Source organism: Lemur catta, chromosome 5 (genome assembly GCF_020740605.2).
Source record: "Lemur catta isolate mLemCat1 chromosome 5, mLemCat1.pri, whole genome shotgun sequence".
NCBI lineage: Eukaryota > Metazoa > Chordata > Mammalia > Primates > Lemuridae > Lemur > Lemur catta.
In genome coordinates, this window is record NC_059132.1 from 86295878 (window position 1) to 86315766 (window position 19889).

Sequence of the window (19889 nt, forward strand, 5' to 3'; positions counted from 1 at the left end):
ATTTTGCTTTGTAAATTGTTGGCTTTCTCTATATAGGCTTTTGTTTCGTATACTTCCATGTTTGACTTTTTGGTGCAGAGTGGTAGCTTTTATTTTTCTAAAAATCCTAATTAAAATACTAGATATCTTTTATTGAGATCTTCCATGTGCCAGGCACCATATTAAATACCTTACCTATATTATCACATGTCATCTTCAAAATAACCCAAACAAATAGGCACCATTATTATCCCTATTTTCCATTTGAGGAAACTGAGGCTTAGAGAGGTGAACTCACTCCAGGTGCATGGCAGGCAGCTAGATTCCAGGTGGCAGGAATGCAAAAGCCCAGACTCTTAACCACCATCCTCTGATGTTCTTTAAATCTCATAAATTAAAATCAGCCCTGTTTTCTGCCAGGGACTTGTAGGTGCTTTGTAAGGTGTGAGTTGAGCTGTTCTCAGATCTATAATTCTTTTATAAAGTAGTACTGAGTTCAATCTGACATGCTAGAAACTTGTAATTTTCATAACAGTATTGTCGTGTTCCATGGAGCAGGACTTGCCCAGCTTCCTGACGGCTGACCTGCGTGCCCAGGTTCCTGAAACTTCTCTTTGTGGACAAGTTTCTCATCTCTGAAGGAGGTCGAGGGCAGCCCGTGTAGAACACTGAGAACTAGGAAGTGGGCTGTGGGTAGCTACCCACGTCCATTTAGCAAACAGCACTTCACTGCCTTGAAAGCAAGAAGGAAAATGCCATTTAAATAGTGGTTTTGAGCTACAGGAAGGACAAGGCAGGGGTAAATATTTCCCAGAGATTTTAAGAAAATCTCCTCTCCAAGTAAAAAATTAAAGCAGTGCAATTTTCCACGTCTACTGTATGTATATTTTCAGAGAGAGGGATTTTTTCTTTTTATGCAAAGGAGACACTGCAGATCAATGACTAATGTTAAAAAACAAGCAGAGAGGTTACGCAATGTGGAGAGCCTTCCTCTATATTTAGAATAAAACTTTGTGTTTTTACTGTCAGGATGTGAGCTTAATTATAGCATGTTGCAAACTTTACTTTTGTAAAGGATGTTTGTGTGTGTGTGTGTGTGTGTGTGTGTGTGTATGTGTGTGTGTGTGTGTAGCTTACTCTGCCTCAAGAAGTTTGGGTACTATTTTTGTTTTCCTTTTGAAATGTCAGTAGGAGTTGATGTAAGGTAGTTTTAGAAGTATTAGTGTTTCTCCACCCTCACTGGACTAATAACCTCCCTGAGACCAGGAAACATGTTTTATTCATCTGCGCTAGCTTTAATTATTCTATTTTTAATAATTATTTACTCGAATAAAAGCAGAGATGTCACCTGGGCTGTTTAGAAAGCTTTCATTTTGATTTTTACTTAAATAATACACTAATGATTCTCCTGGAAATACATTTTTTTCTGGCATGAAAACTTTCACTTAGAAAAAAATCTGTAATTATTCATTGTATTATCCCCAAAATTAGCAGTTATGTGTTTGGTATAGTTATTTCTTGACTATTCAGAGGTTACCTTTGTGTGTTTGTATATATTCATGTGTTTAGCATCTAAAAAATTATTACATTGAGATTATTCACATTGTTAGGCTCATTACACAGAGTGAAAAATATTTGGTTCTAGCTGTAAGTCCTTCATACCAACCATAAAAATGTGCTGAAGCCCATGTTCCCTGAGTCTGGGAGAATTAGGCTGGATGGATTGTTGAAATAATTAATAAACTCCACCTCGCCTTCGAAAACTACTATTATCATGAAGCTGATGCACAGATTATCTTTAGCTTCTGAATATAAAATTTTACTGTACCTTGTAGTTTTCAATAGTATCTCTACTGAATGATTAATTTTTAAAAAATCAAGGTGGAACTAAAAAAGATGAAATCATTTATAAGCTCACATTTTGGGGGCATAGTGTTCACAGGGTTTGTTAGTATTTTCCATTCTGATTCTACCATCACACCATTTGGGGAAACTTAACATTTTCTCATTGATGTCTGCTGCTAAAATAGAATGTAGTTAATCAGGACTGAGGAGAGGTGTGCAGTGCATACGCTTATTAAGGAGCAATCTGCCAGCTTCTTATTACTGCCATTAGTTCTCAGGCAACACCTTCCACCTTTTTTTTGTTTCTTTCATACAATGGCTTATTAAAAACCACTGCCTCCTGAATAAATCTCTTAGTATGATGTATGTGGAATACATGGATAGATAGATGAAACTGTGTTGGTAAAAATCAAGATATGGAGGACTTCTACATTTCAACAATTTACATAAAATTTTTGATTTAATTTTATTAATTGTGGGGAAAAATACAGATTGGAAAAACATTTATTAAATATCTATCCTATATAAGGGCTATTTAAAATCAGCGAAACAAAGTTTGTGAACCTAGTTTAAAGTTAACATGATGATTTGTTAATATTTGAATATCTTCATGAAATTAAAACTTTGACTTTACATCTGAAAGAATGTAGAATGTCATGGAATATGCTGTCTTGGCTGTGGTTTGGTTTTTGTATTACATGTAAATGTTTGTCTATTAAAAAAAAGGAATTAGCATCCAGCAGTCATCAATCCTTAATACTAAATAAGAAACTTGAAGGTGTAAAGATAACCTTTTTAGAAAAGTTTTCTTAACAAGGTTTTAGACAGAGTCACATCAGTGTATGGCTGGAAGTCATTTAAGCATCCGATTTCACCAGAAGCAAATAAAATGATAATTCAAATAATCTGCAGGAATAGGATGAGTTGTTTGCTTTGGAATAATTCAGTCTTGATTAAGAACCTAGAATTTAAAAAGCAGGAAAGCTCATCTTTCCTTAATAGCCCAAGTAAATGAAGAGGAAGGGAAGCCTGGGGGAGTGGATGGACCTCACATCAGAACTTTCTGGAAATTGCCTTGATCCCTTGCAAGGGCTTGAGGGTGGGGGGAGTACAATCTTCCTTTTTAAAATTTTGTCTTTGGGCCTATAACCTAATCTTAAGAAAAGATACTGTATTCCAGACTTTGTGTAGTGGATAATCAACAGATTGTGGTATCAGAACGGTGGCTATTTAGCATATGAAATCTGCTATTGCAAGAGGATCTCCACTGTACACGTTCTAAACAGGTAAATTACATACATTCAGTGTAGGTATTGAATCCGACCCGGTACAAATCTTTCACCTAGCAATGAGCTCAGTGCTTGACACCCATAGAAGCCAATACTATGGCAACAGCTTTTGAGAAAAAAAAAAAAAAAAAAGCTTTATTGCAAGGTCAGCTAGCAAGGAGACAAGGAGGCAATGCTCAAATCTACCTCCCCAAGCTGGGGTCTGTGGGCAGGTTTGATAGGAAGAGAGTGACTATGGGGGAGATAGGAAAATGCACTGAGGCATGATTTGATTGGGTTATGCAGAAAGTGGGTGCTGGGTCCTTGGCTGTTAAGTTCATACTGCAACACTTCTTAATTTGGTCCTTGGTCCTGCTACCTAAGTTCCACATGTGGTTGGCTTTTTCATTCTGGTGGGCTCCAGGGTCACTAATCAAGCATGCTTGTTCCCCTGCTTGTGACTTGCAGTCTGGGGGTCCACTGCAATGGAAAAACACCTTATTATTCTGTGATTGTCAAAATTGAACCAGTCGAGCTGGTTCTGCAGTTACACATCCAGGTCAAGAAATGAGCTCTGCATCCTGATTCTTGCTATTTGGGTTTTAGACAAAATGATACTGTCCATAATCACTTGGATCCAGAGCTGGCCATTCACTAGAATCCTAGAATGCTGCAGTAGACTTCTCTTCTTAAACTTGAACCATCTTCCTGTGTGCCTAGCCCCTGTAGCCCACTTCCCACCCCAGGGCACAAATTACATTGGCTTCCTATTTTTCTTCTCTAATACTCAGTTTCTTCTCTACTTCTCTTCTCTATTTTCAAAATGTGGACATTTGACTTTTCCAGCCCTTGGCCATTAGTGACTCTCTCAAGCCTGTCTCTAGGCCCCAACAATTGGAGGTCCTCTTTATTCTATTCCTGTCATCTTGCCTGTCTTCTCCAGTGTGTTCTTTTACATCTGTATGCTGTAAGGATTATAAAATTTTTTTCTTCTACTAGAGAAGCAACTTTCTATTCTTTAAATTTATATATTTGGATGGGGAGGCCCTCTTCACAACAACCCTATATTTTAAGTTTTTCCTTTTGGAAGAATCTTTTTATTTTAGCTGAAACATTCTTTTAAATTTCTGTCAGCACCCCCATTTCACATATAGAAATAAAATAAATTTTGATTTTATATATTTGTTTAAAAGTGGTACGCATTTTGTTGAACAAAAAGATACAAAACACAAACACATTTCTGTAAACATTTTACCTTGGCAAAAATTTAATAGCTGTTGTTTTGAGTTATGATGGTGGTTCCAATAGAGCAGGGCAAAAAAAATGTTGCCCAAATTAACCTGTCAAACTGAAAATGGTTTGTCTCTCCGTGATTTCACAAATATCTGCTTTATTTAGCTTTGGGGAATAAAAGGACCAAATCATGATTCAGTTTTCTAATGTAACTGCTCCAACATGTGTTTCTATATAGTTTACACATTTAATACGTGCCTTATTTACGTGGAAAAACTGTAAATCTGAGTCGTTTGTAATTAATATTAAGAGTATAGACAACAGGGGCATACTTTGCTAAGAAAAAAAGTAATGAAATATATCTTCTAGAAGGTTGATTTAAATCATCTTTTTGAAGACTGAGGTAATATACAACTGAAGACAAAGGGGGCCAGTGACCTCATGGCCATGTCGTAGGGTGGTGGCTCTCAGATAAGACGTGCACTCCCTGTCTGCTGGACAGTGCTACGTCCAGATTAATCACAGAGGACTTACCCCCGTAATCACAAAGTGGTTCCAGGCCAGACCGTGTTTGTAGCAGGACAGAGAATGGGAAATAGCAAGGCTCCAACCTTGTAGTCATCAGCCTTAGTATTATAACACTGTAAGTGGACATGGACTCCTGAATCTCTTAGCTTGGCTATTAAAGAATACAGTGAAATCCTCTGGGTTGTGTTTGCCTTGATATTATGGCTCTTTGTTTTGGTATTAAGGGTTTCTAATGTGAAGTAAGAAAGGATTGTGTAATTGATTCGGTGCTATGGAGCTATACTGAAATGTAAGAGCATGTTAGACCAAAGGGCCCAGAGGCTGCTCAGCACTCTTCATCTTGCCCCTAACATGTGTCAGCACTCTTACACATGCACACAGCAGGTGCTTGCACACATACATGCACATGTGCACACACGAGTACACATACCTTAGTTGATATCTGGTCATTACTATCATTCTTACTCCCCCCACAATCCTCCCCCTACCTCAGTAAAAAAAACAAAAACTCCAATACCACTATCACCGCCACCAACTACAATAACAAATTAGGACTATCAGTTTGGTATCCTAGTTTTGTGCACTAGAATTAGGCTATAGAATTAGTTTGGGGACCTTTGTGGAAAAAATTCCTTAACAAACATAAGTATTCTTGAAAGCTGTGTACCTAAAGCATTGATGCCTCTGCATGTTGATGATTTCGTTTCAGAAACTTACATTGATATACATTCTCGAATGAATGAGTCCATGGTTCATTTTGCCGAATCTACATGATACTGCAAGAAAAGCAATATTAAACGCATATAACAACTTAGGCTAGAAAATCTTTCACCCTGAAAAGAATTATCAAAGATAGTATAAATATAATTTATTACCAAATTCTGTAATATGGGCAGGATATGTTGCCAATAATGTACAGCTAAATCTAGAAATAGAAAACAAAATTAAAAAGCCAGCATGTTTTTATGAAAACTTAGAGAGTATTAAGTCATCATAATGAAACCCTGGACCAAATCTACATTGTGGGAGTGGAGAACATTTTAATTTATGATTGTAAATTGAACTAACACAAATGTGGGATCCAACCCATTCATCAGCATCATTCATGATCTATATTTAATGTAGATCACAGGACAATATCATTAATAACATAGTCTGAGAATTGAGCCAACTCCTAAGTTATACAAGTAAATCTTAATGAACAGCAACTCCCTGGTATTATATGTTTGTGTGCTGGGACTCGGCAAAATGGAGTGAGAGTTGTACTGTGCTCTTAAAGTGAAAGGTGATGTGTACCAGGCATTGTATCGTGTTGTATATGGGAAGAAGGATAAATGATGGCATCCACATGAAAGAATTCAGAAATTCAGTATGCTGGGGAGAAGCCAAGTGGGTCCCCAATAAGGGAGTCAGGTTTTGAAGATGAGTATAAGGGCTCATTCATGAAGCAGCTAATACAGATTTCAGAAATAATTTGCTTCCTTTCCCAGCTGTCTTTGGTCTGGTCTAAAATATACCACATACTATTTATTGAATGCTTTCTCTGTGCCAAGTGATTTTCTTATATTACTGACATGATAATCAATACAGAATTGAGAAATAATTATCCCTTTCTACAGGTGAGGCAACCAAGACTTAGAGCAGTTAAACACCGTGCTCAAAGTCACATAGCCAGGAAATGAGTGCACATGCCAATCACTCTTTACTCTGGGTGCCCTCGTAAATCTTTAGATGTTGTGCAGATATGACATAGATTGGATAGGGTAAATGTGGGGAAAATGAGCTCCCCAAATACAAGTCAAGGCTGCTTCTGGCAAGTTAAATAAAGCAGCCACGAGCAGTGTTAGTGGTGGGGGCAGTAGAGGGACAGGAAAGGGAAGATTGTAAGGGTGTACCTAAAAAACAATCGGAAACAATGCAAGAGAGCTATGGCAGGTGGCAAAAGTAGGGCACTAACAAATTATTTGGCATGTAGAGGTACAAAATTCACTTCAACAAATATTTATCGAGAGCCTCCTTTGCACAAAGCACTGCACTGGTATCTTGTTCAGACATACAGGAGGCATCCCTGCCCTCGAGGAATTCATGGTTGAATGGAGAAAAAACACATATAACAATATATTGAGAGCTATCATTGGAGATATTAACAAGATGTTATGGAAGGACAGGAGAGAAGAGACTAGATTTTAATTGCAAGATGTGGGGAGTTGTAAGTATTGGGCTTTAGAGTTGGACCTTGAAAAACAGAGAGAGTTTTGACCAGTGGTGATGGGGCTGAGGTGAGGATGAGAGTGGCTGAAAAGGGCCCTTCAGGCTCTCAGGTCAGTAGATGCAAAGGCACGGGGTGGGAATCCAAGTGGTGCCTAGAGGATTGGGCCAAAGGGAGTACACCAGACTGAGCCATCTTTTGGAGAATCTGGAACATCATGCCAGGAAATCTAGGCTTTAGTCATTTAGCCATGAGGAGCTATGGAAGATTCTGAGCAACTTAGTGACATCTAGAGTTGTGCTTTGGATGATAATTCTGATGCCTCTGTCAAGAATGAAGGAAAATGAGAATAGTTAAATGGTGTTTGCAATAATAGTTTCTACTGGAGATAAGGGAACCTCCATCAAATCTGTGCCAATGGAAAAGGAAAAAACACACAGAGTCATTAAAGAGGTAGCATCACACAAGATGTGGAGAATGAAGGAGTTGGTGATGCAGCCATGGATCTCCTTGAGTAAAGGTATTTGTGTTCCCAAAGGGGAAAAGCAAAGCTTGTTCGTAGACTACACACTTAAATGAGAAGCTAGTCTCACAGTGTGCAGAGTGGGGAAGGGTAGCTCATAACTGACCTGTCCTTAGTCATACATTTATCAAGGGTTATAAAAGGTTATTAGCAGAATTGTGTCTGGGAAAGACAATAACATGTCATATTAATTGGATTTGTGTATATCCAAAGGTGTGCCCTGGGTAGGCACTGTGAGTACTACTGGTTGTACATTAAAATTAGTCTCAATATTTTAATTACAATACATCTCATATATATCTTTAAAACACTTATATAAGGAAAAGATGGCCTCCATGGACTTGATTATCCATTTTTGTTTTAATTTGGAGTTTTATCTTGATCGATTGTGTAACCCTTGAGGCAAAATGAAACTGTGCCCTTATTTCAGAACACAGCAGGCTGTAAAATGTTTCATCCGCTTTCATAACCACCCCCATTCCACTCCCACAACCCTATCAGATCTCATCACCCAAGCACCGTTATGGTCATGTGCTAATGTCCTAGGGTGTGTGTATTAGAACCTCATTGTATTTTGTGCTTGTTGGCTCTAGAGCTGGCTTGAATAAGTGTAAGGAGCCTTACTGGTAGCAGACACAGGTTCTGGCCTTAGCTTGCCTCATACTGTCTTTGTGACCTTGAGCACTTCATGACTCTGGATCTTAGTGTCCTTTTCTGTAGACGGATGGAGTTGGGCCAGATGGTCACTAAGGTCTCCTCCACTTGTAAGATGCTCTGTGCTCTTGGTGCCTGGGGCTTAGCATTCCTGCCCCCCTCCCAATCTCTAGTATTGAGCATCTACCCAAGGACTAATAGCAGTTCAAAATGTTCGCCATTATAGTTTCAAAATTTGTCACTGACTCTATTTTAAAGTCTTTCTGCTTGGGGGCCACACATAGCCCTTGGTGACCAGATTCAGTGGGGATGTAAGAGTGGACAGACTGGAACAGGAGACAGGGAAAAACAGGAGCACTGGGTGTGTGGCATCCAATTAGTGCTTTTACCTACAGACAACTGCTAAATCAGTGTGAGTCTCTCTAGGCTCAGAATCCAGCAAGGGGCATCGAGTGGATGTCTGTGCATCCTGATCTGTCTGCTTCGTAGAATTTTGAAGTCTTGGAAATTGCATGTAGACAGGAAAGGTGTGATGTAATTTATGGATGCAGTTCTCCTAAATTCATGAGCAAAAAGCACGTCTGTGTGCAGAGAAGCATAGGAAGAAGAAACACGTCAGAAAGGGGCCAAAAAAGCTAGAGGAGGGGCTGACAAAAAGTGGATTTTCTGCTTTTGTTGCCTCTGAGGGTAAATAATAAAAATGCCCCTTGATAGGTCATTGTCTAGACCAGACTTCTCATTTTGCATTGTCACTGACGTGAACCTTGTGTTTTGTTGTGTGTGAAATCTGTGAATGAGGTTAAGAATAAAGTAGTTACAGGCAACAAGAATGCAATAATTATATTTTTCATGAGGGGCAACATTTGATGAAATTATACAGATTTAATTAATTACTGGAAGAAAAGTATCACTATAAAACTTTTAATTTGGGTGTATCTTTTAGAAAATTTAGCCAGCAAGAATTACAAGTTAGCAAATAGCACTGCATGTGTTCTCTTTTTTGTTCTCCTTGTTTAAAAAACAAAAATAAATATAAAGAGGTGTTTTCTGACTTATTTTTAGATGATAATGTGATACAGTTGTTTGACACCTAGTAGAAGCTTGACCCTCCCTTGCTTTCATAATAAAACAAAATAACCTCCTTGCTCCTGAATCTGGCCTCTTGGCTCCTTTGGGCAAGATGAATTTCTAATGGCCTTGGTCCTTGAAAAGCTCTACTGAAGCCACGATTTAAACAGAGCTTCCTTTAAGAGGTCACTTTTTAAAAGCTATTCAGGTGGCTTTGTTGAGGAGTAGGAGAAGAAATAAAGAGGAGGGGGTAGGGGCAAACGAAGATATCTCAGATTTTCTTTTTCAACTTCTTTTTGAAAGGGTGTCACTGTATTGCCCAGGCTGGAGTGCAGTGGCTATTCACAGGCATGATCGTAGCACACCGCAGCCTCAAGTGATCCTCTCTCAGCCTCCCGAGTAACAGGAGTCCACACACACAAAAAAAAAAATTAAAAAAGGTATCTCAAAAAATTTCTGAATTCTTTTAAAACAACATTGGTGGGAATGTAAATTGGTACAGCCATTATGAAAACCAGGGTGGAGGTTCTTCAAAAAATTAAAACTAGAACTACCATAAGATCCAGTAATCTCCCTTTTGGGTATATGTCCAAAGGAAAGGAAATCAGTATGTTGAAGAGGTATCCGCACACACTATTCACAATGGCCAAGATTTGGAATCAACCTAACTGCCCATCACCGGATTAATGAATTAAAAAATGTGGTGTGTGCAGCCTGAACGAGACCCCATCTCTACAAAAAAATAGAAAATTAGCCAGCTGTGATGGTTTGTACCTATAGTCACAGCTTCTCAGGTGGCTAAAGCAGGAGGATCGCTTGAGGCCAGGAGTTTGAGGTTGCAGTGAGCTATGATTGTGCCACTGCACTGTAGCTGGGGTGACAGAGTGAGACTGTCTCAAAAAAAAAAGTGGGCTGTGTTCGGCCTTTAAAAAGAAGAAAATCCTGCCGTTTGTGACAACATGGATGAACCTGGAGGACATTATGCTGAATGAAATAAGCTGGCACAGAAAGACAGATAGTGCATGATCTCACTTGTATATGGCATCTAAAAAAGTTGAACTCACAGAAGTATAGAGTAGAATGGTGGTTACCAGAGACTGGGAGTGGGGGTGGAAATGGGGAGATCTTGGTCAAGGGTACAAACTTTCAGTTATGCAGGATAAATAAGTTCTGGGGATCTAGTATACAATATGATAATTCTAGTCAACAATACTGTATCGTATACTTGAAAATTGCTGCAAGTAAGTAGATCTTAATGGTTTTTACTGCATACCGAAGAATGATAACTATGTGAGGTGATGGATATGTCAATTAGCTTGATAATCATTTCTCAAGATATACATATATCAAAATATTAATATGTAGTGCACTTCAAATATATGCAATTTTTATTTGTCAACTATACTTCAAGGAAAATGGAAAAAAATAGTAAAAAAAATTACAAAAATAAAATAAAATTTAAAAATTAAATAACAACAACAAGCAAAAAAAAAAAAAAAAACCAACCTAGAAAAGCCGAAGCATTGAGAATAAGTGTTAGATAAAGGAAGCACTACTTTTCCTAAGAAAGGAACGACCCCAATGTGTGATGTGATGGATTTATGATTTTACCAGGGAAGAGAGAAGCGCGGCAGGGAATAGAGGGCCTATTAACCAGATATTGCAGAAGTAGCTTCAGCTTGCTGAATATTAAGCTTACTGGGTATTGTTTGCTGAATATATTTTTATTGCTTAAATCTATTTCACGTATGTTATTTATTTATAACTTTAAAGATAATTTAATATGTAAAACCTTCTCTGCCGAAATGTGGGTATTAATTTCCAAGCATCATTTATTGCACTTATGGCTGATGGATTGTTATGAGTCAGAACTAATAAACTTGTAAGGATTAATAGAATATCCTTCCGAAAAAAAAAGAGGTGTCTTTATGGTTGCCACGTAACTGCATCTGCCTGGAAGGCTGAATTACATGAGAAGTCTGCTGTGTTCCGTGCCTTGCCGAGGAAGGGGGGTGAGGGGCAGAAAGGAGGGCAGTAAAATGGATGATTAATACCTTCTAATTGAGTGGATATTGGCAGCACTACGTTGCCCAGGACATTAAGTAGCTGGCAAAGCAGAGGTCTTTTGCTAAACATGGTTACATTCTCATGGAAGTGCCTGCTCTGTAGATTGAGCCAGGTGATGCTAAGGAAACCTGGCTTTGTTGAAACAAACCAGGCGCAAGATTCAACAAGCAGAAAATTACTATATGCCTTAGGGTTTATTTTCTGTCTGCAGAAAGAGAATCTTGCACTCCTTGTGTGTTATAAGGTGTTGTTAGGGCAAAGAGGTTTAGAAAAACAACAGCCTCAGCCGGATTTCCTTGACATTTAGGGAAGAATGCCTCAGGAGTTGAGTTTGGTTTTTTCCCTACCCCTTTGAGGACTGCCCCTTTGGAAGCTGAGCTCCCTTAGCTGCACATGCTTTTAAAGTCAAGGGTGGAGAGAGCCACATGGCTCGTATTTGTCTCTCCATGGAGGTAGAAACAGGAGAGCTGAAGAGCCCTGTTGACTTCCTCACCCTCTTTCTGAGAGAATGATGGCAGAGAATGAAGGCGACGACATCTGCTTTCTGATTAATGGAGAATGACATCACTACTGCACCGAAAGCTGACAGCCCAGTTCGTGGTTGTTTTTCCTATGTGTTAATCTGTATTTCCAGTTGAGGGCAGAGAATTGCCACATACATTTTCACATGGCCTCTCGTTTCCCATTTTGTTTTGCTCCATTTCCTCCCTCCTCAACACACACCTAGATTCACACCCACACTGACGCAGTCACACACACGCACCGACACACGCATCCACCCGCAGACACGCTGCATTCACACGCTCACACTCAGACACCGTGTTCACACACTCACTGTCACACGCACACATGTTCACATGCATTCACAGATACACACGAATATGTATACACATGAGTATATTCACACACATTCGCCACTCAGTCATACGCACAACTGCACACACATTCACATTCACACATATACACATTGCCACACGCTCACAAACTCATGCATTCACGTACTCACTGGCACACACACGTACTCACATGCACGCATACACGTATTCACACATGCGTCTGCAGACACACACAGCCACATACACACACATTGGCACTCTTCCTTTGGGTCCCCTCCTCCCTGCTGTGCTCGCTCCTTGTTTTCAAACAAAGCCCCAGGCTGACCTCAGGAAGTAGAAGGGTGCTCTGGGTTAAGAGCTGCCTGTTACTATAATCATTTATTAGACCTGAAGTTTGATTGGCCAAATTGGATTAAATAAATATTTAGCAGGCAGAAGCTGTCCTGACTGTGAACATCAAAGGAGTGTGGCAGCCTCCACCGCGTCCCTGGCATCAGGCCCACACGGTGCGGCTGCCAGTTTTCCTCGCTGCCAGGGTGCAGGTCTTAAGGATCCCAGAAAAAGGCCCTTTTGTAGTTCTTATTCATGAAAATACAGAAATATTTAAGCAAATTCATGAGTATTAGAAGAAAAGCTTTTCGGTGTAAAATGTATTTCTTGTTGGGTGTCTGTCTCCCCACCCTGCCCTGTCACAGACGTACTCTCCCGGGCCCCTTCCCTTGTTCCTAGTAGGAAGATGGTTTTGGGGGTGTCTTAGTCTCTAGCAGCAAGTTACGGAGTAAGCAAGAGCGACACGTTCGATTAACTCAAAGGACAAAGAAGTTCACTCCAAGGTTGCTTATGGGCTGGGCCTGGGTAGGAAAAGCCAGCGAGGGAATCTCCAGGGACAACCCACGCCCTCCGTAGGGTCACATGATCACGCTGTCATCTGTCTTATCTGTGTGTCTGTGCTCGCATCCCTTTCTCCCTGTACTCCCTGCCTCCCTTCCTTCTTCCTTCTTTTTTCTTTCTTTCTCTCTTCACATCTCCATCTCCTCGTAGCAATTTCTCTGTATCTTGGCTCTGGAATATGACTCATCCCACTCCTTGGTCCCCCTGCCCCATGTCACTGTCTTTTAGGGGCTGCTGTCACTACTAACTGTGTCTGTTTCTCTGTGTTCCCAAATAAATTTTGGAGGGTCAGAAGCTGATTGACCAAGCTCACGTTTCAAGCCAACCTATGTCCTACAGAGACCATGGGCTTTGCCTGGGTCGGTGCTTCTCCCTGGTCCAATCAGTTGTGACCAAAAGGGAGGCAGCCTCAGGTACAAAACTTGTGGAATCTGGTCATTCCCCTTACAACGGAGATACGGGACAGCAGCCCTGCTGCTGAAAGAGTGTGAAGCTAATTCTGTGAGCATCGTATTGTCTTTTCGATTGTCCATCAGGTGAACTCGCTCTAAAGGGACTTTTGGTGACATTTTTCTAGAAATAAAGATCATTAGTAAATTATACTTATTTGAAATTCCGTGATTTGAGCTTTTTGGTTGGTGTTTCTGGGCCTAGCAAAGACTTGGTTTAAAGACAGCGTCTATTAGTGTTGAGATAAATGATCTGTGAGGGGGTATTTAAAACTCTTAACAAGCTGTTTTCTGCTCCCCTCAAGCACTTTAGAAGCACTCATTTATATGTAAACAATCAATATGCTAATTACAAATAAGCCTTATCTATTTATTAAAGCACTTAACTGACTCCAAGTCACCCTTAACTAAGCAACGCTTTGTTAACCTTAGTTGGAGGTGCTGCCCATGACGCTGCATTTTGTTTGAAGTATTTCATAATTTTTTCTTCCCACATGATGACATCCCTCCATTTCCAGTTACTCTGAATTAGAAGGAGATACCAAAAAATTCCAAGATGTCCAAAAAGATCAAAGTAACAACATTTTATAAACCAACGGAGGAACCCATGTATAAATTGAGCAATGAAAATCTGGGAATAGGAGGAAGTTGGTGTCCCTGTTGTGAGAAAATAAAATTGAGTAACTTTTATTTACATGACTTTTATTTAACATACATTTGGGCAGAGAAAGGCAGCCAAAGACTCTATTCAAAGGATTATGCAAATCAGGAAATTATTTCTAAAGTCCTTTTACAAAGTTCTTTTGATACTCCAGAAAGTATTTCCAGAAAGAGGGATTACTGAAGGAGATGGCACAGTGAGGCGTGTTGGGCAGGAGGACAGAGGCTCCTGAGGAAGGGGACGCCTTCCATCCTAGCAAACTGGCGTCAGAACTTTTGTACAGTAGCAAAAATCAGAGGAGGCATGGGATACCTCCGGGAACATCAGATTTTGTGTTAAAGCAAAAACCTAATCAAACATTACTTAAAATAACCTGAAATGGAAAGCATTTTAATATGTCTCTGCAGTTCTAGATGGTACAAAGTAATAAGAAGAAATGTCAGAGGGAACTATATTGTGTTCTAGTGGTGTATGAAGCGTGCTGGTTAATTTTAACTGCAAGAACGATAGACTTGCTCCTGATACCGCGTCTCTTACCCAGTGGAGGTTTGGGGAAGGATAAACAAGGTTGCCAGGGGAGAGGAACCAGAAGCAAGAGCTGAACTGCAGAGCAGCGGGGCTGTGTGACACCTGGGACTTGGGGCTTGGTTTAATGTTCTGCTGTCACCTTTCAAAGGTTCTTTATAATTTTTGATGAAGGGGTCCTGCAAATTGTAGAGTCGGTCCTGCTGGATGTGGAGGTTCCTTCCAGGAGAAAGAAGACGACAAGGACTCTGCCTTCCTTCTAACTCTTCTCCCCCACATCTTGTTTAGAGGACTACAAATGTGACTGTAGCTGTCCTCATCGCTCTCCACATACACAGCCTACTGGCCAAGGCTGGAAATTCCTGTAGCAGTGGCTGCTGAGCTTCTCAAAGTGCAGGACCATTCCCCCTCACCTTTGGTGCACGGTCTTCCTCCACATGTTTGTGAACTCAGTGTATGAATTCCCGTCCACAAACTTGGCCTGGAAATATATTCTGGTGGCACATGCTCTTACGTCACCCGAGGTTTTCTTTGTATCTTCTCGAGCCTCTCCTTCGATGTGACTCTTTTGACTGTCCCAAAGAGACAAATAGTGGACCCATTATCTTCTGTAGGGCACTTTCATATCTGGATGAGCATAATTAAATAATTTTTTCTTATTATTTTGTGAAGATTAAAATTATCTATACTTCTCTGGAACAAATGTCTGTTTGAGGAACCATTTTAGTAGCTTTATACACTGAGACGCTTTAGGGTAGGAGACATACTTTGTGTAAAGTAAAGCTTGCTCTCTTCATCAAATTTGTTGTCAAATATTATCAATTATGCTCATATATATCCCATCCTCTCCATACCTACTGTCCTTGCCCCAATCCAGACCCTCTCGGATACCCTAAACTATTTCAGTACCTTCCAAAGTGAACTCTCTCCTCCAAAGATCTTCCCTGTCCCTCAAATCTCCACTCCATTCTGAGTCCCCCTACGTCACTCCTGACAAAGTCAATTGTCTGCTCACAAACTCTTAGGGGATCTCCATGGCCCACCAAACAAAGGCCACATCCACCACATTGAGCCCTGGGATCCAGCTCCAGCCACACGCTCCCCTCCTGCCCTATTCCCCACCCAGGCCCACAGCTTTCCTGTTTCCTTTGCACGCCTTGCCTTACTTTTGTTCCGTCTTCCTGGAGTGCTTTCCCCTAATCTTTGTGGATCCAAATCCTGCCCATCCTTAAAGATCCACAGTTTCAACACGAAGCCTTTCCTTATTTTTTCAATAGGAATGTATTTCTCCTTCCTCTGTACTCCCACGGTGATTTATTCATTTCTCCCAATACTCCTTACTGTCTTTATTATTTTTGTATGTTTCCTGATAGCCCATAAACTACCTGAGTGCAGGGTCTAAGTTTCATCTGTGTTCCACCCACAGTATAGGGCCTCAAACATGATGTGTGCCAAATTAACACTTACTAAATGAACAAATCCATTTCCAAACTTGTCAATGAATGGCTCTGGAGCACATTATTAAACATAACTATCTTCTAAGTTAAATAGAGGCTATTATAGGTATTGCACTGATGGAGAAAAAAGTTATCACTAAGGAAAGGGGAAAGCTAAAATAAACCCTGTGATGTAGGATTGGAATCAGACTGGCAGGATAAACTCCTGTTTTGATAGTTACATAGGTAGATAGCTAGATGCAGAAATACATATGTACGTATACAAATGGGTTAGTACACATACATATGTTACCAAGCTCTATCTGCTGAGAAGGCCCAGAAGCAATGACAGCCCATTAGCAATAAGCTCACTCAGCACTCATATCTGGTTTCTAAACACTATTCTCCAATAAAAGGAACCAAGCCACACTGGAGATGCAGTTGATTCCAGGGCTCAGGCAGGGCAAACACAAAATGAACCTGGAACATCTTATAGTGCCAGTAAGCAAGGAAATGCTCCAAAAGAGGACATGGGGTTGTCAAAAGAACGTAAGAGTCAATATAAATGTGTTCCCAGTGGCCAAAGCCAGAGGAATTTGAGCAGCAAAATAATGACAGGAATGGATTTTAACCCATAGAGTAAAATAATATCCAAAAGTCCATAATGATATAAATAAATAATTTAAAAAATAAACAGGGGAGAAGGAATAACTCTTTCTTAAGTAGAATTCCAAATAATATGAATGGAAGTAAAATAGAAAACAGAGTCACTGTTAGGCAAATACCACAGTAATAATCATTGCAGACAAGATCCACAGAGGGATGCTCAAACAGTGGGCAGTGGTTTGAGGAGAAACAGGATTTGCATAGTCTCAGCATATTGCCCTGAAGATACTTAGTTACTACAAAGGGAAGAATAGTAATTTACAGTGGAAAATTCAGCACACACCAACCTAACCAAGTGATCAAGGGAGACATCACTGATAATAAGACATATTGACCCCAGGAACCCCTTGACATGATGCACTGAGAAGGACACAACATCGTTTTTGTAATCTTCTTACTAAAAATGCATAACCTCATTTCAGTCATGAAAAAACATCAGACAAACCGAAACGGAGGGATAGTCTACAAAATCATTTTGATCAGTTCTCTTCAAAAATGTTGAGGCCAATAAAGGCAAGAAAAGACTGAGGGATTGTTACAGAGTGGAAGAGACTATGGAGGAGTAACAACCAAATGCACTATGGGATCTTCCCGGACAGGATCCTGAAACAGAAAATGAGAGTCGTGGAAAAGATGGTGATGTTCTAATGAGGGCTGTAGTTTAATTAATAATATCGTATGAATGTTAATCTCCTGTTCTGGATAATTATACTATGGTTATGTAAGACATTAGCATTAAGGGAAGTAGCGTAAAGGATAAGAAGAGCTTTGTACCCTTTTTGCAACTTTCTGTGAGTCAAAAAAATAGTTCAAAATTTAAAAAAAAATTAAAGGGAGGCTATGAGTAATAATATTGTAGGCCGTTCTTTAACCAAAGAGGATTCAAACTACCTTTAAAGAAAGTCAAATACTCTTTTTATTCTTTCTACTCACCACTCCTTTCTGCGTCTTACTGTTTCCTATGTCTTCTTGTTTCCACTTGTTTCTAGGTACGTGGGTCTGACAACCTGTGCAAAAAGCCTTTACCTTCTGCTAAAAACAAACAAACAAACAAACAAAATAAAAACCAGAGCATATGCTTTCTGTGTACAGGGATGTTTGGATTTTGAAGTGAAGCCACTCTGTCTGAATCCTCTCCTGACAGCATGGTGCTGCCAGCGGCGTGTCCTCCTTTTCCTGGACCTTCCTGGGAAGTGCTCTGAGCGGGACCGGGGGCTGCCCTCATTGCATCTGTGCTTTCTCCATCATGCTCTTCCTTCTTACTTGCAGTGGACTTTGCTGAGTGCTCTGCATTTCCAGTCCCAAGACTGCTGGACTGATACACTATCCACTTCCTCTGCTGTCTGTGCACGCTCCTTTCCCAGAGAACCAGTCCACATACTTTAAAAAAAAAAAAAAAAACTTTTTATTTTAGAAATGTTCAGACATGCAGAAAAATAGAGAGAATATAGTAAACCCCTTGTCAACTTGATCTTAACCACAGAGGTAACGCTTTCCAAGGAAAGGCAACTGTGAGCACCAAACATGAGATGTCATCAGTGGTGAGAGTGAAGGTGACAGCACTGGCCCCAGTTCCTGTCACCCTTTCATACTTACTTTTATACTCTCGGTTTTTGGACAGCTCCTTGGGTTTTTGGCCACTTTATCTTATCAAGAGTGCAGGGACCCACAGAAGACCCTTTCTCACCCCTTTGCACAATTCAGATTGAGGTTATTTCTGGGGGTGGTTAATTAAAATGTTTTGCTTAGGGACCTAAAATTTTATTTATGCTTTTATTAATGCTATAAACTCAGAATCACTTTTTGCTCTGAAGACCTAATTCTTCTAAAGGAACCTAAGTCATGTTTCTCTGATCAGGCATCTGGGTTACTAAATGCCGGGTGTGGGGGGGAAGCTTAACAAAAGGTCACTGAACCACAGTCCCTCCAGTTGTTAATCATCAGTAACTCAGATTTAGGGGTCTCAGGTTTTATTCCTAACAAAGCATTCCAGCAATTTTTGGTCCTCAGGAAGTGTGATCTAAATGAATAACTGAAATGAGATCAAGGTAACTCTTCCCAGAGAAGGTAGTAGAGGAATAATAAGATGCTAGTTTCCTAAGGGGAAGAAAGAGATTTTTACATCTGTGTGCAAGTAGGATATCAAAGTGTGAACCCACACCTCTTTGAGAGAAGTAGTAGTTGGGAGTGAAGCAATGGAACATTTGGCTTCTTATTCAATGTAACTTGCCAGATTATGAAAGTACACTTCAGTGCACCTGACTTCAATGGTTTCAGTAATCAGCTAACAATTTTACAATAGGATATGATTTTTATTTCATATTGATGAGAAGGATAGAATGCCATTGCTTGATTCAAGACAACAGAATTCGAGGAGATAACAGAATTTCTCTCCATGTTGTTACGTACGGAGAGAAAATTTTACGTGTTACAAATTAGAAAAAAGGAAAGTTTTTTATGTAAATAGTATGAAAGGTAAAGATTTCAGAGATAGCTTTTTATGTATTTTCAGTTAAAATAGCCTCTCAATGTACACACACAAAAGCAATCAAAAGAGGAATACCCATGTATCCATCTGTGATTGCCTCTCCTTCGATCATCTTAGAATTGCTATTAACAAAATATTCTCTTTTACCACACTTCTCCATCACTGGAATAGAATTTTCTTCTGTAATTTTATTATAATTCAGTTGATATCTCTGGATTAGAATGACATTATAGGAGCACAGGGGTTTTGTGAGTTTCTGTGTCTGGGGAGAGAAAAAGAGAGTAGGCTGAAGTTTGGGGTCAGTATCACTTTTTTAATTCCATAGTGATATGTCAAACACTAGGAAGAAAAAAGAAATTAAAATGTGCTGTTTCTGGGGAATGGGGATGGAGACAGTTCACATATTACTGAGAAACAGATCTAACATTCCTACAGAGTTTAGACTCTGCAAATATAGCAAGGTAGTATCTTGAAACAGGGTCATAAATGAGTCTCATAAATGCTCTATCATCTTTTGCAAGGTTCTCTTCCTTTATAATAAAGGTAGCTGGTGATCAAGTGGT

At 39.8% G+C, this 19889-nt stretch overlaps 1 protein-coding gene and 1 long non-coding RNA gene across 2 annotated transcripts in view; one reads left to right on the plus strand and one right to left on the minus strand.

Annotated features, from left to right (window-relative positions):
• Window positions 1-19889, plus strand: part of MAML3 (mastermind like transcriptional coactivator 3) — a 387259-nt gene that overhangs the window by 178527 nt on the left and 188843 nt on the right. The gene's annotated exons all lie outside the window — the stretch shown is intronic.
• Window positions 15278-18067, minus strand: LOC123638554. The gene is made up of 2 exons (XR_006735389.1): window positions 17772-18067; window positions 15278-15363 (listed from the first exon to the last, which is right to left on the minus strand). It is a non-coding gene; the product is annotated as an uncharacterized LOC123638554 (long non-coding RNA).